The sequence below is a fragment of the Monodelphis domestica genome, chromosome 6 (genome assembly GCF_027887165.1).
Source record: "Monodelphis domestica isolate mMonDom1 chromosome 6, mMonDom1.pri, whole genome shotgun sequence".
Classification (NCBI taxonomy): Eukaryota; Metazoa; Chordata; class Mammalia; order Didelphimorphia; family Didelphidae; genus Monodelphis; species Monodelphis domestica.
In genome coordinates this window covers 97,986,301-98,013,588 of record NC_077232.1, presented here as the reverse complement: position 1 = coordinate 98,013,588, position 27,288 = coordinate 97,986,301, and the positions used below count along the sequence as shown (strand labels likewise).

The 27,288-nt window shown below is 36.5% G+C and overlaps 1 protein-coding gene across 4 annotated transcripts in view; it reads right to left on the bottom strand.

Moving 5' to 3' along the window:
• Nucleotides 1-22,460, bottom strand: part of C1QTNF7 (C1q and TNF related 7) — a 152,794-nt gene extending 130,334 nt beyond the window's left edge. The window contains exon 1 of one of the 4 annotated variants that reach the window (XM_016423309.2): nt 21,932-22,460. The gene's annotated coding sequence lies outside the window, so the exon portion shown is untranslated. The remainder of the gene's footprint in view (nt 1-21,931) is intronic. The other 3 variants (XM_007496711.3, XM_056802442.1, XM_056802441.1) reach the window with 3 other exon arrangements.
• Nucleotides 22,461-27,288: the final 4,828 nt, after the last annotated feature.

Genomic DNA, 27,288 nt, shown 5'->3' with positions numbered 1-27,288 from the left:
CCATAATTTCTCTAGGAAAAGTTCCTTTCCTGACTGCCTTCAAACATGCCCCAATTTCATCATCTTTAAAAAAACTTGATCCCCTCAATTTATCAGCCCATATTTTTCCCTTTCTCAACCTGATGCCTTGAAAAAGTTGTCTGCTTTCATTGTCTCCATTTTCCTCCTCTTCTTACTCAAAGCTTACCTTCTCAATCCCAAACTTGTTATTCAGCTAAAACTACCCTCTCCATAGCTTTTAAATGTCACATTTTTTCTTACTCCTCATCTTTCTTATTTGCTGAGTTTGGCATTGCTGACCATCTGGTCCTTCTAGACATTTTTTCCTCTCTGGGTTTTCATGACAGTAACCTTTCCTGGTTTGCCTCCTACCTGTCTCATGAATCTTTCTCAGTCTCCTTTATTGGCTTATCATCTGTTCCTCATCTGAGTGTTCATTAAAGTTCTGTTCTGGATCCATTACTCTTCTCCCTCTGTGCTACATATCTTGGTAACCTCAGCACCTTTCAAGGTCTTAACTAACATCTCCCATGCACATAGAATCCCATATCTTTATGTCCAGCTTCAGTCTTTCTCCCAAACTTCAGACTCAGACTACCAATTGCTCCTAGGAAATTTCAAACTTAATTTCCTAGTTACATCAAACTAAACATATCCAAAACTAAACATATTATCCTTCTCACTGAACCCTCTTGCAAAATTTCACAGTTTCTGTCAAAGGCACCACCCTTCTTCCAGTGTCTCTACTTTGAAATCTTGGCATTGTCACAGATTTCTCCCCTCTCCATCACCTTCATAACCAATCCAGTTGCCAAATCTTACTCTTTATTCTTCCACAACATCTTTTGCATCTGGAACCTTCTCTTTATTCACAGTTATCACTTCAGAATATCACTCATCATTGTTCACCTATATTACTGCAAAAGTGTTTTAATTGGCATCCTTGCCTTAAACTTTTCACCACTGTAGTCTATTCTGCACATTGCCACGAGAGTAATTTTCCTTAAGTGTAGATCTGATCATCTGAATCCTCTATTCAACCAACTTCAGTGGCCTCCAATCGCTCTAAGATAAAACATAAATTCCTGTTTAACTTTTAAAGATTGAAACAATCCAGCTCTAACCTATTTTTCTAGATCCACTAGACATTACTCACTCGCTTGCATACTGTAATATAACAAAACTGGCCTTCCTGATTCATATTATTCTATTTCTCATCTTTGGGCCACCATTATTTGTGGAATATATGCTCCCCACCCTTTGTGCCATATCCTAGAATCTCACCCTTTCTTTAAGATGTAGTGCAGGTCCATCTGCTGCACTATGTCTCTTCTGGTGCCCCCAACTACTAGTGCCTTCAGCCTCTTTACCTTCAAATGAATAACTTTGAATTATCAACTTGATATTTGTGTGGTATAAATTTTTGATCTATTGATGCTTTCCCATTAGAAGGAAGTTCATTGTGAGTAGAGATTATTTCATTCTCTCTGCTTCTCTTCTCAGGCCACAGCACAGTGCTTGGCATATATAAAGCTCTCAATAAATACTCATCATTTCATTGGGCCATCTACTTATTTTGCAATTAACAAAGGGCAGGAAAGGTCATTTGACTTTTTTCTTTGGGCATCTAGCAGGAAAACTGTTGCCACCACAGACCCTAAAAGACAAGAAAGGGTGGACTTTTTTTTTAGAAAGCATACAATTGTTATTAATCATTCCCATGCTTTCAATGTGCTTTTTAAAAAACATCTTTGTTTTTGACAATTAACATGTGCATATAGCATGAAATCTCCTTTTAGTATGGAATTGTTCCTAGAATTCATTCACTGTCTTGGTGACATTTCCACATCAAAGACCACAGTGACTTCGTCTCTGCCACAGTAAGCCACATGTGAGCATAACACAAACACAGTTTACAAATAATTACTTCATCAAATGAGCCTTCAAATACCCACAACATAAAGCATGAAACTTGTATGTCAAAAAGGAAAGTTTCAGTTAATATTCAAGGTCTCTAAATTACTTTGGAAGTATTGTATTGCAGATTTCCTTTCCTTGCACACTCACCAGCTTAAAATCTTCAGTGGCTCCCCTTTGACTTTAGAATTAAATCTAAACGATTTAGTTTGCTATTGAAGACCCTTTATCATTTGGTCCCTTTTTTCAACCGTATTCTCCCACAAGAAATGCGATTTAGTCCGCTCACTGGATTGAACACAATGCTTGGGGTCAGGATGACCTGAAATATTTAACCTCTCTAACTTCCAGTTCTCCCATCTGTAAAATGAGGGAAAGATGACTTATGGTGCTAGCTTCATAGGGCTGGAGTTAGTCTAAAATGAAACCATGTTATTTAAAGTGCTTTGTAAACTTTAAAGTACTATATAAGTCATCAGCTTTTATTAGTATAATATTTGAGTCTTTTGCTTCAGTTAAATTGGCCCTCATCATTCTTTGACCATATTATGAATATTCTTGACTCAATTTACATAATTTCCCAACTTGGAAGGCTCAAGTAAAGTTAACAAACATTTTTTTAAGTACCTGCTCTGATTATCTGGAGGTAGTCAATAGAAGGAAACCATTAGTAATAATGGAAATAAGGAATATGAGGAAAAGCTTCTTGCAGAAAGTAGGGTTTTAGCTGAAAGTTAAAAGGTCAGGGAAACAAAGAGGCAGAGAAGAGAGGGGAAAGATTTTCAGACATGGGAGAATAGTTCTACCTCATCTTCCTTACTTATCTAAATCCTTTGTGTCTTTTAAAACCCAATTCAAGTAAATTTTCCCCAGAAAGTCTTTCTTGACCATCCTAGTCTGTAATGATCACCATTTCTACTATATTCACCATGTATAACAATAGTCCCCAGGGCGGTGGCAAGGTCAAGGTATACAAGATGATGCTTTGGGGTTATGGGAAGTAAATATTACAACTTTGGTTTCTATTTTAAAATGAGAAATTAAGTTTTTTACTAATATTTGGTCTACAATCTGACACTGGTATCCTCACTTGACCTATATGTTAGATAGATTTCTCATAGTGAAGAAAGAATCTTTTGAGAAGAGTGAGAGTTCTACAATGCAAAAAGATTGACAATAGCTCCCGTGATCATGTGGTCATTTTTTTATTTTATTGTGAACTACTGAATTTATTTGCATAGTCAAGTACACTTATAAATTGTATCACCTTGGTTTAGCCAAATTAATCCTCCCAGAATGGACTGGTGACTTTAAAATATTTCTAAAAAGAAACCATGGACTAAAGATAACACTCATAATGTGGTCAGAAGACAATAAGAAAACGGAAGAGTAAACATTTCTATTTCCAGTATGAACTCTTTGCCAGGCACAGATGAAAACAACGATGATCTAATCAAATCTGATAAGTCAGATGGGGAATGACTCTGGACTAATAATTTACAAAGGTTTTCCTGGTTATCTCATGGAAAAGTGCTTAAGAGAATTGTTAAACTTAAAGATGAGTTCTCCATTTTCATTTTATAAAAAGAAAAACATTTTAAATTTGCTGAACTCTTCTATGATAAGTGACTTGCTACTTAGCAAATTTTTAAAGTGCTATACTTTATTATTTTTAGTTAATATTTATTTTTCCCTCAATTATGTGTAAAAACAATTTGAACCTTCATTTAAAACAAATTCAGCTAAATTCTCCCTCTCCTTCTTTCGCTCCTCTTGCCCTTAACTGAGATGGCAAATGATCTGATATAGATTTTACATGTGCAATAATGTGAAACATTTTCCATATTAGCCAATCTATCATATATCTTAGAAAAAGTAATAAAATAATCTGTCTATTCAAGGTAAAGATAATATTTTAATAGTGAATAAAAAGTAACTGTTTTCCAGAGAACCATAAGATACAGAGAGAGCATTTTGAAAATAAACATTTGGAAATGTTTGTATCATTGTGTGATTTGGATGTCACATATGATGTTAATATCACTTATATAATCTCTTATATGTCTACCCTGAAAAAATATGAAAATATAATTCCTAATATCTTTAAAAATCTTTCAAATGAAGAGTTCCATTGGATTTCGATCTCATTTATTAAAAATCTAAAAATATAGCCCATCCCCCCCCCCCCCAAGACCATGAACTCTTTGAGGGCAGGAACTTTCTTTAACTTCTCTTTTCAACTATCTCCATCCAATGCTTATCAGAATGTCTTTACATAGAAGGAGTCTAATAAATAGTATTGATTGACTAGTTATTAACTGACCTTGGGATTAATTTATAAAAAATAATGGACACAATGGTTGATGGGAATTTATTAGCTGAATTTTAACTAAAAATTTGCATACCTGGTGGGACCTATTGAAAATGAGTATTATTATTTAGTAAGTGCCACAATAATGCAATGCTTTCAGTTGGATCCATTTTTGTGAAGCATCTTTTTCATCACTGACCATCATTAATAAGTAAATAAAATCAAGTACCTAGAAAAATGGAACTTTGAGTCAAAATTCTGAATTGCTTCCTGACAAAGTGATGAACCAACACTTTGACAACATTGTAACATATTCAATTCCAGTGCTTCTGTACCACAAAATGAAAAATAAAAATTACATCAACAATTTTAAAATATTATATATTATTTCTTTACCTTACATGCCAACTCATTTGGTTTCTTTATACCTAAGTTTTCCCATTTGTAAAAGGGTCTTAATAATACTTGCACCACTTACCTCATCAGATTGTTGCAAAGTTATTAAATTGTTTAAGTGATGTCTGACTCTTTGTGCCCCATTTGGAGTTTTCTTGGCAAATATATTAGTTATTTGCCATTTCCTTCTCCAGCTCATTTTACAGGTGAGGAAACTAAGGCAGAGAGGGTCACCCAGCTAGTATTTTTCTTAGGTCAGATTTGAACTTAGGAAGATGAGTCTTCCTAATTTCAAATGGAGTGCTCTAACCACTGAGATACCTAGATGCCACTTGTGAAGAAAGCATATTTAAGTTGCAAAGTGTTAATAGAATAGTGTTATTATCTATCTATAATAAAACATTTCTATGCACTAATGTTTTCAAAGTACTTTCTGGTACAAGTATCACTATTCCAATAAAGAAAATAGGATGAGGAGCAGAAATGGGGTGTGAGGGAGGCAGGGGAGATCCAGACAGTCAGACAGGTAAACAGGATGGCATAATGGATAAAGAACTAACCCAGAAGCCAGGAAAATCTGGTCTCAAGTCTTGCCTTTGACACATATTTTTGCTGTGATCCCAGTGTAGCACCTAACCTGTCTAGGCTACTGTAAGATTATGATTTCTTTGTAGATACATTGGGAGAGAGAATTTTCTTTCTTTTTTTTAGAATTGAAAAATTTTATTTAATTAATTAACTTAGAATATATTTTCCAATGTTACATGATTCATGTTCTTTCCCCTATAGCCAACGCACAATTCCATTGGGTTTGGGAGAATTTTCTCATCTGGGAATTCTACCAATGAAATCACAGATCCAGTCCCTATCCTTATAAAGATAATCACTTTTCCAGAGTAGAGAAAATACTCTAATCTAAAAAATATATTTTATTGATATCTTTGGCTTTTCCATCACCAGAATTTCTCCCAATATTCCCTCCACACACGCACACACAAAACATCTCATACAGCAAAGACTAAAGAAATTTTATACTTACAAAGTGGGCAGACTAATTCTAAACTGGAAACTTAAAAAGGACCCTATTTCTGAAGGGTAAGAATCTTTGATGGAGGATGCTTGAACCACTGGCTTTTAAAATGGAAAGGGGTCTTGGGCATCATATATCCCAAATTCTTTAATTTAGAGATGAAGAAAGTGAAATATAGAAAATAAATGGCAAAAGTGGGATTCCTACTTGGGTCTCCTGAGTCCAAATTCCATTCTATTTCTACTGTATCAGAGTTTTTAAAATAGATGTTTTAGGAAGAATTATGAAATTTTTACTCTCTTGGGTACTTTTTACTACTCAGGGAAGAATCCGGAAAAGGAGGGCATGCCTTGTTCATGGCATGCTTGCTGGGTTGATCTGGGTTATGAAACCCATTATTTGGGGATATTTGTGATTCATGGAGAAACCACATCTTATTTCAGATTTTTGTGTTGGACTGTTTTGTTTTTTTTTTTAAAGAAAAGCAGAATACATGGGCTACAAGAAAAATGCTTGGCAGATACATTATATTAAGGGGAATTTGGTGATTTATCCATCCAGACTAAATACTCTCTGTTATGGTATTATTCATAATTATTTTCAAAGAATTCATAGTCTGCCCTGGAAAAACTGTACTTTCCAGTTTATTCATAATAATAACAACAACAATAAAGGGAACAAAAAATCCTTTGTTGTTTCTTGTGGTCATTGTTTAAGCCACTTCCAAGAAATGCTGCATTTTTGGAAGAAGCAATGTTTTATATACTTTGCTGTACTGTAACAATTAAAATGTTAAAATACCTAAATCTGAGACCAAAAATGATGTTTCTTACTAGGAATAATAATTACTATACTTGTATAGTTTTTACAGTTCACAAATCTCTTTCCTATCTATTTTCTTATTTGATTTTTACTTTAATCTAGTGAAGTAAAAGGTCTGCTAGTGGAGTGCAGGTTTTCTGATTCACATCCTGTGCTCTTTCCTCTATATCACAGCTACCCTGGAACTAACTTTCTATTTGTTATTAGGTTTGCTTTTCCTCTAGCTAATACCGTGGAAGTGAAAGCAGCTCTGTGGATCAGAGTATGAGCTCATATGTACCCACAATTAAATAAATAATTGTTTGAAAGGAACATAAATCAGTTCTTGGGTAAGTGTGGGATTTGGGAATTCTGTTCAGGGATGGAATGGCAGCCAAACTGATTTGTGTGTGTGACAGATTCAGGGTTGGCAGGCTCAGGGCAGTGAGTGCCACATGTCAAGAGAGTAAAAAGAACTGATGAGCTGGAAAGGAACAAGTGGAGGGAATTCTAGCCAAACCATCAACTATGCACCCCTCATAAACAAATGGCTGCACATTCAGATTACTGGGTGCTCCCCACATCCTATTTGGCTGTCATGTCATAGCATAAAGAACACTAGACTTGGGCAAGAATAACTAAGTTTGAATTCTGGCACATTTAATATCCATGTGACTCTAACAAGGTTCTTTATCTTTCTGAACCTCTTTTCCCTTATGTGAGGAATATAAATTGGGGGTCAATGTGTAATGAGGCAATAATATTTATTCTACCTACTTCACAAGATAGTTAGGAAGAAATTTTTATGTAAACCTCAGTATTACAGAGAAATTTTAGTCATTAGACTGGTTCCTTTGTGACAGAAAGCTAAGGGAAGTGGGAAGCTGGGTAGGGAGAAGTCATGTGTCAGGCACCCCACATAGCCCTTTTCTTCATGGAAAGGAAGTCAGGCAAAGACCTTTTGATTGACATTTATTTGTTTCATTCTCTCTTAATACTTAACACTCATTACACTTGTAATACTGATTCATGCTTACCCGAAAGCTGGCTTTCCATTCGAGTTTTTTAAAAAATTTTTGGGCATCATCTTGTCTTTACTGTCTCTTATCTGATCAATATCATGATATGAGCTTTTGTTTAATCCCTGGCTTAGTGTCTTGAGTTCCTCCCTGCATCCTTACCTTCCCCAATACCCAGTTATCTGTTCAAGAAATGAGGACCTTGACCAAGTCAGCCATTAACTATTTGCCTCGCTATGTCTAGCAAATTACTGTGGAGGTTGTACAAATGGGATTCTGGCTTTTCAGACATAGCCATAGTAGGTATTAATGAAAGCAAACACCCTATATTCAAAATATAAAGAAACAGATGATGTCCACATTTTCACTTGATTTTTTCCAACAACCCTGTGAAGTAGATACAGCAGGAATTATGAAGGCCATTTTATAGATGAGGAAACTAAGAATCAAAGAGATTAAGTGATTTATCCAAGATCATAGTTAAGTAAGGAACCAACCTAGACTTGAATTCATGTGCTCATTTAGGTTCCAATCCAGTTCTCTTCCCATTGTATCATAGTATTTTCCTAGTAGTTGCTATGAACAAGTGAATTTCATCCAATCACCCATTTGGGGCAGGAATCCTTTCTATAGTATTCCTGACAGGTCATCCTACAGCCTCTACATAAATCTCTTTAATTATAATGAGCTCATTTATCTGAAACAATCTGTTCCACTGACATACTAATTGATAAAAGTCTTCCTTATGTTGCATCAAAATCTGAACTTTGGAGAAACAAATCAGAAGTCCATTTCCTTCTTCTTTATGCTACCCTCGTTTGAATTTCTGTTTAGTCTCTTTTACAATCTAAACTTTTTCTAGCTATCCCTCTCCCCACAATGAGCTAGGCTTCTTGATAGCAAGTTCTATTTTATCTTTGTCTTTGTATCTCCAGTGCCTGGATTAGTGCCTGATGAAAATGCATTTAATAAATACTTTCTGGTTTGACTGAATCAGAGTACCTGGTTCAAATGCTGACTACAATTTACTATCTGTGCAGCTTTGGGCAAATCACTTAATCTTTCTGAGCCTCTGTTTTCTCATCTATATAATAGGGTGGGTTTGAATTCTATTAGGAATCCTTAATCTGGGGACTGTAAACTCTTGATAATTGTATTTCAATATAACTAATTTTCTATATAATCTTATTTAATTTATTTTGTTCATTTTAAAACATTCTGAGGAGTCCATACACTTCACCAGATTGCCAAAAGGATCTAGAATACAAAAATTGTTAAGAATCCCTAAACAAGATGACTTCTGAGATCTCTCTCAGCTCTGAATTTATGATTATGAGCTGCTATGATGTCACTATCCCAGGTGACCTTCTTTGGACACTCTCCAGTCTATTAATATCTTTCCTAAATTATGTGGCTACAATGGATCACCATACTGGTTTGACTGTGAGAGAGTACAGTCAAGCTGTGGTTTATGTGGCCTGGACACTATAATTTCTTTAGCCTAAGATCCCATCCTCTTTATTAGCAACCACATGACACTAATTGGACTTGTGGTCCACTAAAGTTGCAGGAACTCACCACCAAGAGAAGTTTTATCATTTCTACTGGCCTTTACCAGTGGATTCTTCCTTCCCTCTCCACCAAATGATGGAAGTCTTTTCTACTAGTTTTCCATTGAAACTTCATTAAGACAGAGAAGGAACTCTTGATTCTCACTCAAATGCTAAAAAGAGGAAGACCTGGAAGGTGTTGACTAGTTGCAAAGGGTTAGAGGCAGAGTCTTTTTCAAAAAGAAGCCAATACCAAATATAGGAAGCTCATCACCTCTGGGAGAGTCACTGGTGAGGGCTAGGTTTTGGCCAAAGCCAACCACACAGATTATGAAGATCAGTCCTGAAGGCATGTAAGGGCTGTGGTCTTTGTCACTCCAGAGACTTTCATTCTACTGAGAATACGGTTCTCTCACTGGACTAAAGCATGATGGTACTCTATTCCCATTATATTTCAGCTTGCTGGTTCTGGCTCAATGTTCAGACCTGAATGGAGGAATTTCAGGTAAACTTATGCCTAACTACTGAGTCTGGATGGTCACCCCTCTGGTATATCTGTTCTTCCACCTCCTCATATATTTGCCTAAATTTCAGAATTCCTTCAGGAATGCTGTAAAGGTTCCAGCCATGGAGTACCTCTCTTCCATGTGGTACCTTGCATACCTATGGCAGAGAAATTAAGCTGTATCATATTAGTCAATAAGATGTGAGTAAATAATAATGCTTATGATAATAATATTAGTACTATTGTTAAAAAAAGATGTCACCCCAAAAATGTACAAAGAGAAAAGGCGGTCCAGTCTTATAACAAAAGTGAACAATTGTCATCAGCTGATGAACAAACATCCTGAGTGTTTGCATCAGTTCCTAAGGAATTCTAGTTTTTATTTTCACTTTTATTGTTAAGGCAACTAGCATAACATCTTACCCATACACAAAGCCTAAGTGAATGATGAATTAAATTGAGTTGAAATTAGGGAAAACCCTTCAGTGTACTGAATAAACACTCATAGCGGGTCATGGGCAAGAATCACATAGGATGAACAGGAGAAATCATGGATGATTTGTGATCAGTGCCATTGGAAGGAATAGTCACATTAGTAAGATCATGGCCACCCCAAAAAACACAACACGAAAAACATATGAATAAAATGAGCAAAACCAAGGTGATGAAACCACAACAAAATATCAAAAAGGCCAATATCTCTCATGTCAACCTAAGTAAATGAACAAATAAATTACAAAGGGTGACAGCATCCACACTTAATGTAGAAAAGGAAGGGATCTTAGAATTGAAAGACATTCCCTGAATTATCTTGTCTAACACCTACTGGTACATGAATACACTCAAAGGAGATAAAACTGATGTGTATAGATGAATGAGTGATTAGAAAGACTAGTTGGTGGAAACCATTTAAGAAACTATTACATGTATTTCATAGGAGTTTAGATTTAGAACTGGAAGGGAATTTAGACACCCTCTAATTCTGTTCTATTCTTTTGCAAATGGGGAAACCTAGGCTCAGAAAACTTATGAGACTTGCCCACCATTACATAGATAATAAATGTCAGCTTCAGAATTCAAACTCAAATCCTCTGACTCTAAATACAGCATGCTTCTTTTTTCTACCACCCTTCTACTCTGGGATAGCTCAACAGCAATGCTGAAAGAAAAAAAAAGTCAAGTATGTAAAAGACATTTTCTTTTACTTTCTCTGGTAGAAGTGATCTTTCTGTCCTATGAACTATTATTAGAATTCTTTGCTTGAATCACTTTTCTATTTCTCACATTTTACATTAATGTTTTAAACTCCATTTGTTCAGCATGCATTTTGTCTTTTTTTGATGCCTTTGCTCTCATTTGATAGAGGCCCAGGAAAGTTAAATGACTTGTTTATCTTAAAGTACTTTTAGTACTTTAAGATAACTTAAAGTTTATCTTACAAGTACTAAATAATGATGCTGAGATTTGAATGCACATCCTTTTGCTCCAATTCCAACATTATTTCACAATATCATTCTTTCTCTGTTCACTAACACTCTGTATAGAGCTTCAGTTTTCACTATGCTACCCTTAATTTTCCCTTTTTATTTTTATCTCATTATAGGAATCCTTTACAGAATACCAAGATGAAAGTGTTTCTCTGTGTGATGGCAAAAAACTTGGAAACAGATGTGACACTCATTGATTGGGGAATGGCTAACCAAACTATGGTATGTGGTTATAATGGAGCTTTATCAGAAATGATGACTGACAATTATGAATACAGAGAAACATGAAAACATAAAAACTGATACAAAGTGAAATAAGTAGAACCATGAGAACAATATGTGTGCTGACTACAATAATGTATCCTAAAAAATACTAAAAGGTAACCAAACTCCGATTAATTAAAATGACCAGTGACAAAGCCAGACAAATATGATGAAATTATTAACAAAGAAGGGGATCACAAATGCCTAATGTTGCCTACCCATCGAATGTAGTTGTTTTGCTGGTCAGTTTTGTCAAACAGCTTTTATTTGTTATAAGGAAGAGATCTATTTGAGAGTATATTAGTCAATGACTGTGGTGTAAAAAAATGCAATATAATTTTAATAAATAATTTAAATGAAAGCATTGAAATGGTGGATATTTGGCTATCCCAATAGAAATGTAAAGACAGTTCACTGCACTGGAGCATGTTCCACAAAATAAAAGGATGAGGGCATTTGTTAATTTTGGATATTGACCTTTATTAATTATTGGTATTAGTATTTCTAATAATTGATACTGCTATGGACAGGCTCTTGAGTTTGACCATTGAGAAAAAATGGCTGCTTAAGCAGTTGAAGAAAAAACTCCTGTTCAGGATCATTCTTTTCCCATCATACCTCTGAGATTCCATTCTGACTTAAAGAAATACAACTCACTCAATTCCCTCTATCTATCTATCAATAAATTTTGTCAATTAACCCTATTTCTTACTTAACTCCTAGTTAACTAATGAATATTATACTACACACTACAGAGCAAAGATTAACTGAGAGTGAGGTACCAGTCAGATAAGGCAAAACACAAGATGGTGAGACTGGGCTTGACAACTGTTTAAACTAACAAAAAATGTTGATACAGTGCTAGATGATGTGGAATCAGGAAGACCAAGGTTTGAATTCTATATTAGCCTCTTGCTAGCTATCTGATTTTAGGCATGCCACAACTGTCCTGAGTCTCAGTTTCTTCATCTGCAAAACAGGAATAATAATAACATTTCTCTCTTAGGGTTGTAAAGATCAAAGGAGATGGGGTTTGAAACACTTTGCAAATTTTAAAGCTCATGTGCCAATTATGAGGACAATGATGATGTCAATGATATTGCTGTTGCTATTACTGCTGAACATCACCTTAATCACCCATCATTTTTATGAGGTTGATAAAAAAGTGACTTTATCTTAGGATTGCCTTGATCAAAATATTCATTGATGACTCTATGGAAGACATTATACTACATTTTGTTGTTCATTTTTTTCAGTTGTATCTGACTCTTTGTGACCTCATTTGGGATTTTCTTGGCAAAATATTGGAGTGGTTTGCCATTTATTTTTCCCATTCATTTTACAGATGCAGAAGTGAGGCAAACAGGGTTATGTGACTTGCCCAGAATCACACCAATAATGTCCAAGGCCAGATATAAACTCAGAAAATAGAGCTTTCCCAATGCCAGGTCAAATGCTCTATCCATTGAGTCACCTAGCTGTCCTATTAAACCACACTGCCTCTAGAGTTTTATACTTAGTTCTTGGCATCACATGTGAAGAGGAGATAATTACTAATTATCAAGAATTTAGAAAAGGGTGACCTGACTGGTGAGTGGACACAAAAGCATGTCAGATAGGGGAACAGTTAAGGGAATTGGGTTTCCTTAACTTAGAGGAGAGAAAAGGTTATCAGGGACATGATAAGAACATGATATGATCTTAGGTCTATCTTGAAAAGGGAAGTGTAATACATCTGGTTAAAGGGAAGTCAACTTCAGTTCAATATACTAACCTGAACTGAATAGCCTAAAACTCAAACTAGCAATGAATGGAACAAGAAGCTTTATCATTCAAGGCAATCAATCTGATGAGAAAACTGATGCAAACAAGTTTAAGTGACTTAGAGAGGGTATCACAGCTAGTATTTTAGATCAGATTTGAACTCAGGAAGATGAATCTTCCTGATTCTAGTACCCACTCCACTGGGCCATCTAGCTGAAGTCTCTAAAGAACTTAAGCTTTAAGCTGCAGGTGTTAGGGTCATGAGACACTTTCTGAATTATTGAGGGGACTCCAGAATGGAAGAAGATCCTTGTTGTGGTTTTAATAGCCAAATATACTTTTGGGATATATACAAAATAGAAGTAAGATGGGAAGGCACTAGCTTCTGAGAGCAACAGGAAAGATGGCGCTGCTTGAGTTGACCTAGACAGAAGCTTGCTGACTTCTAAGATTCCTTTCTACTACAAGAACCTCTAAGGAAGACTATTCAAGGGGTAGCTTTGGGAACAATTCTGGAGCACCAAACAGAGCTCTGGTCTTGAGAGTTAACATTTGACTTAGGCTTGAGAGGCCAACATTTTGTATATGAGAATGAGACTATAGTTTATTTACAGAAAAAAATGTACATGGCCAGTACAGAACATCAATTTCTCTTTATGAAAGGTTTTAACAAGATTCCAAGAAACACAGATGGCAAGATGGAAGACTCAACTTTAACTATCCTTTGGTCCTAAGAGATTGGTAAGTAGAAGCATGAAAGGATGTGTGTGTGTGGTGTGTGTGTGTGTGTGTGTGTGTGTGTGTGTGTGTGTGTGTGTGTGTGTAGAAGGGTTGGGAGGGGAGAGTCCATTCAGAAATAGTAAAATAATTCATTCACTAACTTAGAGTCTCTGATGAAGTTTACCTTTGTAATAACTTTGAAAAGTATGTTAGTGAAATAAGTGAGAAGGGAAAATATAACAAACTCATTTTCTACTTCTATTTGTGGCACATACAATGAGATGGAGAAAGTCTTAATTCTTTCCCAACATTTTTGAGAGCCTAGCATCAATAAGGTACCCTATGAAGTCCAGGGGGCTATACAATTAAAATCATGACATAGTCCTTGTCTTCAAGGAGGTATAGCATAGTTGGGGAGTAAGATATGTACATTCATAGCTAGAGTATAAGGCAGAATGGGAGTAGTATGTAGTATGAGGGATGATAATAACAATAATAAAAATAACATTTATGTATCACCTGTAATAAGCACTTTACAAATATTATTTCATTTAATCTCACAATAACTCTGAAAGGAAGGTGCTCTTATTATCCTCAATTTACAGTTGAGGAAACAGGGGTAAACAGAGGTTAAATGACTTGCCTAAAGTCATACAACTAATAAGTGTCTGAGGTTGGATTTGAGTCTTCCTGACTCAAAGTATATTTCTCTCTCCACTGCTCTTTATTCACCTAGCTATTAGAAAGAATGATAGGAAATCCCAGCTTCCCAATGCAGACAATTCCACCTCTTACCACTCTTCCATAGCAGTTGCAAAAAGGATGCAATTCTTAGGCTAATAGATCTTATAGCAACAAAGGTCCTCAGGTGGCATCTAATCTAACTCCTGGTGATGGGGGGGGGTTGAAAGATGAGAAAACTAAGACCCAGTAGTAACATGTCATGAGTTTGAAAGGAAAAGCCATTACCAAACACCCTCAAACACCTATCCCTTGTCCCCCTCCAAAAAAAAAAAAGATTATGTGATTGCTACAAGTTTTAGTTAGAAAGTTGTTTCAGTTGGTCTTGGTTTGGAAGTACTTCTGGTAATTTATTCCATCTGTGACATGTGTGATGCCTTTACTCCGAGAGCAGTTAATGAAGCTTTAAAGATGCCTGGTTAAAAACTTGGGGAAAATTTAAGTACCAGTGATGGCAAGCTAAGGACATGGAGTTATACAACGAGTCCTTTCACATTAACAGTTTCACCTCGTCCCTCTTTTCCCCCCTGTATGATTGAGGAGATGGGATTATAGAACCTAAAAACTGAGAGAAATTTTGGAGACCATCTAGGCCAATGATTCATTTTTTTCAGATGAGGAATCTGAGGCCCACTGAAGGGAAGTGAAATTATTTCCTAAGGTTAAATACTTAGAAAATGGCAGGCAGGGTGAGAACTCAGTACTCTGCACTCTTTCCACATGTTAAAGGTATCATAAAGCTTTAAGTGTTCTTTGATTTGTTCCACACGTAGCAGGCAGGTTCTACTTATGTAATCTGGATCCCAAAATAGTTGCTACATATGAAGTCCTAGGGGACCAAAGATAAATGTGTAAAGAATATGGTTACTATCAGGCTTTGCAAGCAACTTTTATATGAGAAAGGCCATAAGCAAGGATGGCGTGAAGAAAAACTTCAAGTAGGAAATAAAATACATTTGTGGGGCTAGAGTATAGCTTTCTCAGCTCTGGGAAAGACACTCTATTAGGTGTAAAGGATTGCAATTGAAAAGTCTATGACCTGATGGTGAGTTGTGAAATAACTATGATCTCCTGCTTTTCTGGAAGTTAAAAGAATAAAAGGGGAATTAGATAACCCATTTCTGGTGATATAGAAAATTACAGCCCTTTCTATACAGACACAGAGAATATTTTTAATAATTTATCCCATTCTATGTAATTTTTGTTATGTCTTATCTTAAGTGTTTCACTATTAGATTGTATGCCTGGTATATTTAGCATGAAATAGAGTAACTCATCAGATGGGGGTTTAAACCATGAATTGAAGAGTTATTATTCTGAAACAGATCTTCTGATCTTGGGATTAATTAAGTGAACACTGAAAATTATATTTTCCTATGATAAAGTTTATATGCCTTATTATATTATATTGTATTATATACAATGAAACCACAAAGAATTAATTATGATTAACCAGAACACTTAAGGAATAATATATTTTGATTAATTAAAATTTCAGGTTAACTGGAAGTTAAACATAGCCAACTGTTTTGCTACAAATTTTTGAAAATTGATGGTTTGATTTTCTTGTCCTCTTAAAAATTTATTTTTGATGGGTTAGGATCCTGAATGACATTTCTCTGAGTGCTAATTATGGTTGTCTCCAGTTATAGGTGAAGGAGATTTTTGTACTGAAGTCAGAATAAGCCCTGGTTCTGAGGTTTTCTGTATAGATTTCAATTCTGCCTGTAGCCTCCAGTCTTTCCTCTCCACAATCCATCATTTACACCAGAGGTATCATACTCACATAAAAATGTGACTACTAACCTAAACAAGGATCCCCATGAGCTATTTTGTCTTAGAAAACCACAAAAAAAATTATCTATTTTTTCTTGTATTTTGATTTATTTTGCTAAAAATTTCCCAGTTGCACTTTAATGGAATTTGGGTAGCACTGGGGAGTGTGGTGGGCCATCTGCCATCCTACCACCTGTGTTTGACACTATTCCTTTACACCACTGCCAGAAAAATCTTCCAATACTCAGCTCTGTCATGTTGTTACCTATTCAGAAACTTTCATTGGGTCTCAATTACCTACTAAATAAATTTCAAATCCTTTAATACTCAGTCTTGCACATTTTTATTCAATTAATAAAAATTTATTAAATGTCCACTACATTCCAGGTACAGTACTGGGGCCTGGCATTGTTATACAAAAATGAAATAGCCATAGATTTTTCAAGACACTAATGTTCTACTAGGGATGCAATAGATGTATAATATAAAATATGTGCAAATTAAGGCAGAGTATTTTCCAAGTGGGAAAGAATATCAACAACTGGAGGGATCCATAAGGAACTCTTAGAGAAGATGAGCTTGAATTGGACTATGAAAGAAGAGAGAGTATAATCTAAAGAAAAATAGGGCAGCCATGTGATGTAGTGAAAGAGAGCTTGGCCACTTACTAGCTGTGTGATCCTGGGCAAGTCTCATAACCCTGTTTGTCTCAAACTCTCATCTGTAAAATGAGCCAGAGAAGGAAATGGCAAACCACTTCAATATTTTTGCCAAGAAAACCCCCAAATGGGCTAACAACAAGTTAGACATGGCTGAAGATGACTAAGAGACAAATAAAAAACAACAGAGAAATGCGAGAGTGTTAATAGAGAGAAGGTAAAGGATGTAAGAAATGTGAGGGCTGGATCAACATGTCCCTCTATTATTTGGTTTCCACCTATATTTCCAATCTTATCTACTACAATTCCTCTCCATGGATATTTTGTTTAGTTGTGTCCAATTATTTGTTTCCTATGGACTGTATCATCTATGAGCTTTTCTTGGGAATGATACTGGGATGGTTTGCCATTTCCTTCTCCATTGGATTAAGGTAAATACAGATTAAGTGAATTGCTCAAGATCACACAGCTAATAAGAATCTAAGTTTGGATTTGAACTTAAGACTTTCTGACTCCAGGACTAGATGAGCCATCTATATCTTCCATTGGGTTACTATGTTCCAGCCAAAGTAGACTGACTATTCAATATTTCTCACCCTAATTTAGGTTTTACTGCCTATACTCAGACCATTATTTCCATTTGGAATGCCTTCCACTTCTACTTACTATCTGATTAAAACCAAATGCCACTTCTGGGGAAGCCCTACCTTTTCTGTCCAGTTACATGTGATCTCTCCCTTTTATTAATCTTTTTAAGACTTAATTTGTATCTCTTTTGTTACTTTTAAATTTTATTTAGTATTACATTCTAAAATATATCCATTATATTTTCATTTATTAATTTTAAACACTTAATTTTAATGATTAATTTTAATAAATTAAACAAACAATTTAATTAATTAATTTTAAACCCTTATCTTCTGTACTAGAATTGATATAAATTCTAAGGCAGAAGAGTAGTAAGGGCTAGGCAATTGCAGTTAAATAACTTGGCCAGTCACACAACTAGGAAGTGTTTAAGGTTAGATTTGAACCTAGGTCTTCCTCTCTCCAGGCTTGGCTCTCTATCCACTGAGCCACCCAGCTGCCCCTATTCATTATAATCTCCTCTGCATGAATAATTATTTGTATTTTGTCAAATGGATTGCAAGCTCCTTGAAAGTGAGAATTAGTTCCTAATAGTAACCAATATAGTACTTTACACGTTGTTAAGTAAATATTTATATAAATTTATATGTCTGAGGGTTTTTTCCCAAATGAAAGAAACCCTAGACAATAACTCCCCTTTGGATTTTGTTTGTTTTTTGGTCCCTACTCTCTTTTTCCTTGTGGTAGTGAGCATCTAAATATTCTGAGAAAAAGAGAATATTAAAGCTAGCATCAAAGTTCTGTCTCTTCACTATCTGTCACCTTGTATGAATCACTCAGACTCTTTGCTACTCAGTTCCCTTGTGCATAAAATATGGGCTTGGTCTAGATGACTTTGCTTCCTTTTGTTTTGTTTTAGTTTCTGATATTGTGTATAATTACTCTTAGAGAACTTGGCAGTCAAATGTACAAGCCTACTAAATCAGAAGAAATTAGTGTACTATGGAGGAAGCCTTTGCCTATCTTCTCAATCTTTAATTCAAGCTCCAAACCCTCAATCATCATTTACTCTGTCAGTTTACATTTACACACTGTATATTATTTTAAAAGGGAAAAAAACTGTCTGGGAAACAAAAAAATATGTCAATTAAATAGTAACAAAAAAAGAACCATTTTGTTCCTTTCTCCCTATGTAATTCTCTAAATGGTTCGACTTTTTAGTTTTATCTTTTCTTCAAAACGATAGGATTACATAAAAAGAAGACAGAAAATAATAGGATGAGGATCTTAAGCACATACATAAGCAGTAGCATTTTATTTTAAAAAAGAAAACCTAAAAAATTCAAAAGCAGTCTCTATTTATTCACATCGCTTTACTGCTACGTTTGTCAGAAAGGGAATCCAGTACTAAAATAGGGGATCATAGAGGAGAAAAAGGGTTATATATTTACATTTCCCCCACAACTAGGTGACTTTGAAGGTCCCTTCCTTTAGATTTTAAATTTAGCATATTGACTTGAGGGATCAACTTGTCCATCCCCTTCACTTGGTAGATGAGGAAGCTGACTCCTGGAGAAGTTAAATAAAAGGCTTGCCCAAGATCTTACAGATAGCAAAGAACTGAACTAGAATTCCCATCCAAGTCCTTTCACTCAAAGCCATTGATCTTTCTACCACAAACAACATGGCTGCCTCTTATCTTAGATGTACTAAACTGAGTGTCTCATTAGTCGTTTTCTGATACCGAGGGGGTATTTTAAGATGCTGTCTAGTAGAGATTAGAAAATATGCGTGACTTAACCCCTTTCCTCTTTCCTGCCTTCTCAGGGATTTGATTTCTAGCCAGAGAAGTGAGGTTTACTTACATCTCAGTGAACGGTCATTGGAGCTGTTCTCAAAATCATAGAATTTGGAAAACTGCAACCTTAGACGTGCAACCTTAGAATGTCAAGATTAAGACCACAAAGTAAAAGTGGATTAGCGATGCTATTAACCAGTAACCTGCTTTATATCCTGTATTAGACCTTCTAGCTAAAAGATAGAGCACAAATCTCCTAAGATTGGGAAAGAGAGATGAGAAAAAACCGATTAGCTCATCGGGTTCCTCCCCCGACAGTAAAGGAATGTGCCTGACCTGGGCTTTCCACTGTTTTGTACAGTTTTCATTTTAAATCTCTTTAGTTATAAATGCCCCCCCCCCCCCCCCGGACACCATGACAAGTGTTTCCGATGAGTCAGCAAGGACAAGAGTAGCACAAAATATGATTCTATTAAAAGCCCCAGAGATGATGCCTGGGCGGTGTTGGGGAGGGGGTGTGGGGGTTCGTGGTTTCCTGAAATGCCATTGACCACTATGGCCCTCGGAGCCCTTCGGAAAGCTGGAGTGGTCACGTAATGCCCCACTGCGCAGTTTTAAGCCACACCTATCCCCTGGGTAGCCACAGGCGCCATGTAGCTTATGGGATGTTTCTAGCAATCAGGCTGTTAAGAATGATGTCATGGGGTGGTGGTGGTTTTGGTGGTGGGAAGTCCCCTCCACCTCAAGATAGGGTGGGGGCTTCTCCAGTTGGCCCAATGACTCCAGAGGGGAAACAATGCAAACGAGGGGGCCATAAACTCGTTTTCTGCTGAACCTTTCATTTCCTATGTTTTCCAAACTTGGGGGGGGGGGAGTGAATTAAGGGGGGGAAAGGAGAAGGAAAAGAAGAGAAAATTTAAGATGTCTTGTATTACCTCCTTATAATGAGCTTCTATCCTACCTCTGACCCTTCTAACTTCCCAATATGTCTGGTCTCTTTCTTCCCAGATCCAAGGATCAAATAGAGCCTACAGATCCAAGACTCAAATAAGCCTTATAATTTAAATTGTTCCCACAGGCTTTAAGACAGAAAGTATCATTTTAACTGGGGGTGGGGTGAGGTAGGGAAAGGGAATGTCTGTTACAACGAAGCAGGTAGAAATTCTTGCCATAAGTTCTCATTTCCTGAGAAGGACCTCCCTATCCCTCTTCTGAAGATCCAGTGGCGTTAGTTTGCTAGTGCTTTCTCCAGAAAAACCCATTTATGTGCAGAAGTGGGACTGCAGCCAGGGGTTGGTAGATAGAGCAGCTCACAGTGTCACATCTCCAGCTGAAAAATTATCCACAAACTACTCAAAGCTCAGCCTGAGAGAGCCCAAGTGCTTGAGCGTGAAGGATCTGGTATGAGTGCATCTGCCCACAGAATCCACAGACAAGGGGAATATCTCCTTCTGTGCACCTGGATAGCCAGCTGGGCTCAAGCAGAGGAGGGATAAGTGGAGAGTTTGCTAAGAAAGCTGCAGAGGTCAAAAAGCTACTTATGTACTTTCTGGCCTAAACCTTCTATAATGGACCTAATAAAACAAACAAACAAAGCAAAGAAATGCCCTGAAAATCTTTTGTTCCTAATCTGCACATGAAAAGCTGCCAGATCGCCCTATGCCCACAGTCACCCAGAAAATGAATTGTGGCTCCAGTAAACAAATACCAATGTGACTTTTAATTAAAAATTTTTTTTTCCAGTGGGGAAAATTTGTGCATATAATATCCTCTTATTCAGTTTCCAAAGCCTAAGGAAGAGCCAAATGTTTTACTTACTTAGCTCTGAAACTAGTCAATCAGATGCTATGGCAACAAAACTGAAGCAAATTTTCGGAATGATATCAAAAATCATTAATAGGAAGATTTTACTGTTGATGGATGGAGGTGAGAGAGATAGGAGGTCAAGAAGCAGGAAGGCATGGAGAGCAAAAGGTGGGGGGAGAGAGACAGAGAGAGAGAGAGAGAGAGAGAGAGAGAGAGAGAGAGAGAGAGAGAGAGAGAGAGAGAGAGAGAGACAGAGACAGAGACAGAGAGAGAGAGAGAGACAGAGAGAGAGGCAGAGAGAGACAGAGAGAGAGGCAGAGAGAGACAGAGAGACACAGACAGACAGAGACAGACAGACACAGAGAGACAGAGAGAGCTCGCTCTATTGTAGGCAGTAAACAAGTCTATTAGCAGAGCCACGCATATCCTGGCCAGCTCAGGTTGGAGTTTTGAGATCTATTTTGAGAAGAGGTAATCATTTTTCCTAAGTCCAAAGTTATTTCCCAAAGATCCTTTCACACCCCAAAAGCCACAGGAACCAAAAAACACCAACTGCTGAAACTTTTCAGCAGCCAATTCATCATTTTCTCCTACACTCTCTTAAAATTAAAAAAAAAAAAAGAAAAGAAAGTATTCCATCCCTGGTAGCAGCTGCCTTCCCCTTCCTTCACTAAACACTCCTGATGAGGGGCAAACACCAAAACAAAAGAAGCAGAAGCAACTACTAAAGCACCCTCTACAAGTTTCTTCCACTTCCTCCCTCTGCCCCTCAACATGCTCAGGGAAAATGCCAGCTTACCTTCCCTCCAAGGAGCTGGCACATCAAATTGCCCACAAAAACATGAAACTCCCTCGTCCTGATTGTCCCATGAATTTGGTCAACGCAACAACTGGATGCCAGAAAGAGGCGTTTGTTTTTTTCAAAGCCCCTTCGAAATGTCACACACACACAAAAACTCTGGAGGAGAAAAGGCAGTACTTGTCAGAGCCCCAGGAAGGCGTTTGAAGCTAGGAGCTCATGCTCTTGTGGAACTAAGTTCTGTAACTGTCTTTCCCCAGTTGAAACAGCCTCCCACTCCTTCTCTCTCAGGCACTTGCCAACTCCGATAATTTAAAGCAACTGCGATCCTGCCCATAAAACTCACATTTCAAAGAGCCCTATTTAGGAAGGAAGGAGCAGGAGTGAGGTTGTCTCGGAGCACCCCAGGCTGAAGTAGTCAGGGTCAAGGATCTCAGGGATGCAAAGCTTTGCAGCCCCATCCTTTATCCATTACTCTGCTGGCCATATTACTTCAAGATGCCTTTTAAAGACAAAAAGGCATTGCCCCTTTGTGGAGTAAATAGGAAAAACTTAAGCATATATACAGGTGGGAAGATCAATTTAGGGACTAATTATGTCCCCACAGCATGAAGCATCAACAAATTATTTCTTGGATTATTTTTAATGAGATTATGCTTTCCTTTCTGGTAGGGATCAGTGGGAAGGATCTCAAAGGAGAAAAAGTTCAAGGTCATTGCTGTAGCAGAGGTGAGAGTCTTTCCTTTTTCTGACTCTTGGTATGATTGCATGCCCAGTCCAGTCAAGAGCCTGTCTCTCAGGAGGCCCCTGCCTCTGGAATATAGTGGAAAACACCATTTTGATTCTGTTTGTATTATCCTCTTTCTCAAGTCATATGGGTCAAAATAAGAGGTTTCTTGGTTAGCTCTTCCCAAACTGTGACCCAAGAAATGAATGTAAATTGTCCATCATTATAATACAAAGGGGGCATTTAGTTTGTATTCTCTCCTGCTTCCCTAAAGGAGAAACACCTTGAGGTCAGGGATTCATTTTCATTTTTATTTCTACCTCCAGAGCCTAGAAAGGGAGATACTTATTTAATAAATGTTTGTTAAATTCTACAAGAAAATTCCAGTGACTGTCATTCAACACAATTAATTTCAATTCAGTTTATAAGAATTAAACATCTATGTGCCAGCAGTTATGTAAGGTGCTTTTGTGATATTTTTCCTCCCAAAAACAGTTTCTTAGCTTTTTTTGTGTTACTGACCTGTTAGGAAATCTGATAGAGCCTTTGGAACTCTCCTCAGAATTTTTTTTTTAAGCATAGCATAAAATACATAGGATTACAAAGGAAGCCAATTATATTGAAATAAAGATATAATTTTCCCTCCATCCAAGTTCAAGGACCTCTTCCAGGTTAAGAGCCTGTCCTAAAATATCAAATATCAAATTAAATATTTATTAAAAATACTAAATGTGCCAATTTTGCAGACTTAAATAATTCTATTTTCTTTATTTTATTTCTAACTTTCCCTTAATCTTTTTCCCCCTCACAATTGGTTTAAATGTCCCTAGGAATACTTAAATCGGTGTTTGTGGGGTTCTGTCAATATATTTCTATTCAAAATTATTTTAAGACCCAGTCAGTTTTATAACTATGCTTTAGGTCACCATTATTGATGTCAATTTACTGAATAATCAATTAATCTAACAATAATTCACATTTATGTTGCCCATTATAGTTACAAATGGCTTTGCACACATTATTTACTGCAGTATTCATAGCCGTAGGAAGAATACATACTATTATCTCTATTTAAAAGATGAAAATGCTCCACTAAAGTGCTTTCTAAAACCCAAATCAACATTAAAAACATGAATTATTATTATAATATTTATTATCAATAAATCAAGTAGTCATCAAGGATTTGCTAAGTGCGAAGCACTGTACTAGGAATGGAGCTGTGAAAACAACAGCAAACCAGCCTGTGTCCTCAAGGAGCCGCCATTTTAATAGAGGAGACAATAGGCATATATTAAAGTATATACAAACCCCATATAAATCAGATACAGGTAACATTGGAGAAGAAGGAACTAGGAACTGGGGATGAGGGAGTGGCCAGGAAAGTTACCAGAAAGGTGATTATTCAACTGAGTTTGAAAGGAAAATAAGGATTCCAAAAGGTGAGAGAGGAGAGAATTGTAGGTATTGGGTATCAGCCAATAAAGATACAGAGATGGAAAATGGAGTGCTGTATATGAGTGACCTTAAGAAAACCAGGATGGTGGATCCATTTTTAGTCCCATTCTGGAAGTGGAGTGAAGTGACATTCATTGTATTCTTACCCTGAAATGACTTTGTATTTACTCAGAAGCGTATTGCTATCTGTAGGATCATAAACGGAAAACTAGATGTCTCACAGATCATCTCAGTCTGTTAGTTCATAAGCATGTGTCTGGGGGCAGCTTGGTGGCTCAGTGGATAGAGACCCAAATATGGAGATCGAGTGTTTGTGTGTGTGTGTGTGTGTGTGTGTGTGTGTGTGTGTTACTGGGTTCAAATATTGCTTCAGATGCTTCCTAGCTATATTGCCCTGGGCAAGATACTCTACCTCAATTTCCTAGCCCTTATCACTTCTGCTTTGGAATCAATTCACAGTATTTATTCTAAGACAGAAGGTAAGGGTTTAAAAAGAAATAATCTGCTGCTGTGCCAGACATTGTGCTAAGTAATGAGGATACAAAGAAAAGGAGAAGAAGGTCTCTGCTTTCAAGAATTCCTCAATCTTATTGGGGAGACAATATGCAATCAATGATGGTCAAACAAACTATATTCTGTATAAATGGGGCGGGGGGGGGGGGGGGGAGACACCAGAAGGAAAGCATGAGAATTAAGGAAGATCACAAAAAGCTTTCTGAAGTTCAACTCATTTAACAGATAAAGAAACTGAAGCCCTGAGAGTAAAAAATGTTGTCGAAGGAATTACATGCAGTAAGTAACAGAAGGGAATTTGAACCCAGGTCCGCTGATTATGGAGTCAGTACTCCCTTCCTGTACCACAAAACCTCTGGGTTGCCTCTTCTATGGAATATAATAAGGTCCTTGAAGGCAAGATCTGTTTTCATATTATTTTTGTATCTTCAACATTTAGTACAGTACTTTGTACATAGTAAAAGCTTAATAAACATTTGCTGAATTACAATTGAATTCAATTCAACAATCATTTAATCAGCATTTATAAAAGTAGTCTCTGCTCTCAATCAATCAGTAATTTACCCACTTGCTAAACTGGAATGCAAACTCAAGCCTTGTGTCTTCAAGTTCAGTGCTTTCGGTACTGAGAAAGCTCTGCACCACCCAACCTGGCCTGGGTCTTTTTCTGGGCAATACTTTTTAAAATCCTTAACATCTCGGGTATTGAAATAGATTGTGTGTAATGAAATGTTCCTCCTTACTTCCTACCTGACTTTTGGCAGATTACTCAACCCTTCCGATTCTTGGGTTTCCTACCTATAAAATGATGGTATTGAACTAGAAACTACTTCTAAGTTTAGATTTAGGATTCATTTATCTTGGATACATAGAAGCAGCTGGCATAGCCCTGTATCCTTTTTCAGTTGTGGATTGTAGATTTAAAACTGGAAGGGAACTTAGAGTTCATCTACCTAACTCCACCTCCTGATCTCTCATTTTACAAATGAGGAAACTGAGTCTAGGAACTATTATCAATGTTGAACCAGGATTTTAAATTTGGCTCTAATTCAAGGAGCATATTGACTAAAGATGACTTGTATGTGAAAAGTGTTAGGAAAGTCATTCTTAAGGACATATTCAACTTGAAAAGAATTTACATAGTGAGAATGAGATACAACAGATAATTCAGATGTTATATAAGGATCCTTTAGATAATAAAAGAAAATACACTTATATGTTGGATAAACTTTCTTTGTGAGATTTATGGGAATATATGTACAAACTGAATGAAAGAAGCATAAAAATGACTTTGGTTTGGATCAATGAAAGAAATATCTAAACTAAAAAGTGAATAATTTACTAAAATAAATACTGGTGTTCTACTTTGGAGCATTTCAATTTCTAGGAATATTTCTACCTCTTACAATTTAAGGAATCTTGATCTTAAAGTTTAATGTGAACTTAATAGTTAGATCCAAAAAAGATTTCCCAACTAATGGCAAATAACCAATGTGTGATTATAGCTACTTTGTGATTACCCTTGAGCATAAAGAATAATAATGTAGTTAACAACTATGTCACAGCTGTTCTGCAATAATTTCTCAAGGTGAAGTATTGCAGTCCAAGAAAATTAACTTCCAGATGACAGTGAGGCCCATAGCTCAGCACCCCAAGTTCTAGGCTTTTGTGGACTGGGTCCAATCTCGGAGGTATCCAAAAATATCATTCTTTTTGAACATATTATATCCCTTCCCTTTCTCTGGGGAACTTCAGAAGATACTTAAGTGCAATGTCTAGGTTTCCACATATGTGAATCAAAGAGCCCACCAGATCATATGTAAATTTTCAAGATAACAATATATTTGTCAGGCATGTATTCTACCCCACAGAAAATGCAGGAAATGGGGAGGATTTGAAAGATTTTATAATAAGGCAGAAGACAATTAAAAGTCCCCAAATTGGCCATAAACAGTGAAAATGACTTTCTTCCCACTCTGATGAACTGTTTTCCCATAAGTCCTAAAGACCTTTCTACTTATCATAGTGCCATCCTGTAGTTCAGACACTCCTCAGAAGGGAAACCAATTTGAAGTTACAGGTGGGTAAGGGAGTTCTCACATTCTAGTGTGTATCTCTCTTGTGTGTAGTACAATAAGTTCTCATGCTACCCTGCCATTTTGGCTTTCTTTGGAAGAGAAGTGAATTTGAGATTGCTAGTAAGTAGGGCAGTCCTGTAGTCCCAACCACATTTTTTTAATGAGTCCTACTTTCTAGAGAAACATATGCAGCCTTCCAAATTCAAAACAAAACTTATATCTAGGATTTACTTCAGAAATCAATAGGGCTGGACATACTAAAGGACACTAAAATTCCAGTGAATCACTCTTTTATTCCTAAAGACACATGTATAAGCATTTAGTCATCCAGTCAGTCAACAAACTCTTATTCAATACCCTCTATGTGCTAAGCACTGTTCTAAAAAAGACAAAAACAAAAAAAAAACAAAAAAAAACATAGTCCAATGGGGTAAACAACATGCAAATGACTTTGTACAAACAAGATATATAAAGGCTAAATTGGAAATAATACAAGAGGAAAAGCTTTAAGATTAAAAAAGGCTGGGAAAGACTTTTTTTTATAGAAGATTGGGATTTACCTGAGACTTGAAGGAGGATAAGGA